The sequence below is a fragment of the Nansenia antarctica genome (assembly GCF_963989245.1).
Source record: "Nansenia antarctica genome assembly, chromosome: 2".
Lineage (NCBI taxonomy): Eukaryota > Metazoa > Chordata > Actinopteri > Argentiniformes > Microstomatidae > Nansenia > Nansenia antarctica.
Genome location: NC_137675.1, coordinates 4,656,506 through 4,657,392, shown reverse-complemented (window position 1 = coordinate 4,657,392; position 887 = coordinate 4,656,506).

Sequence of the window (887 nt, the reverse complement as noted above, 5' to 3'; positions counted from 1 at the left end):
GAAGCGACACCATCCACTGATCCATAAAAACTATCATAACCTCCTATCCATCCACACACACACACACACACACACACCCACACACACAGACACAGACACAGACACAGACACACACACACACACACACACACAGACACACACACACACACCCCGCAATAAACTACATTTCTAACACAAACTTACTTTCGGTTCCTGAACATCCGCAAGACAAAGTGACAGAGAGATCCTCCCCCTGCATCCTAGGGTCCCCCCTCCTCCCCCTGCATCCCTAGGGTCCCCCCTCCTCCCCCTGCATCCTAGGTCCCCCTCCTCCCCCTGCATCCTAGGGTCCCCCCTCCTCCCCCTGCATCCTAGGGTCCCCCCTCCTCCCCTGCATCCTAGGGTCCCCCACCTCCCCCTGCATCCTAGGGTCCCCCCTCCTCCCCCTGCATCTAGGGTCCCCCCTCCTCCCCTGCATCCTAGGGTCCCCCCACCTCCCCCTGCATCCTAGGGTCCCCCCACCTCCCCCTGCATCCTAGGGTCCCCCCTCCTCCCCCCTCCTCCCCCTGCATCCTAGGGTCCCCCCTCCTCCCCCTGCATCCTAGGGTCCCCCCTCCTCCCCCTGCATCCTAGGGTCCCCCCCTCTCCCCCCACCTCCCCCTGCATCCTAGGGTCCCCCCTCCTCCCCCTGCATCCTAGGGTCCCCCCTCCTCCCCCTGCATCCCTAGGGTCCCCCCTCCTCCCCCCTCCTCCCCCTGCATCCTAGGGTCCCCCCCACCTCCCCCTGCATCCTAGGGTCCCCCCTCCTCCCCCTGCATCCGAGGGTCCCCCCTCCTCCCCCTGCATCCTAGGGTCCCCCCTCCTCCCCCTGCATCCTAGGGTCCCCCTCCTCCCCCTGCATCCTAGGG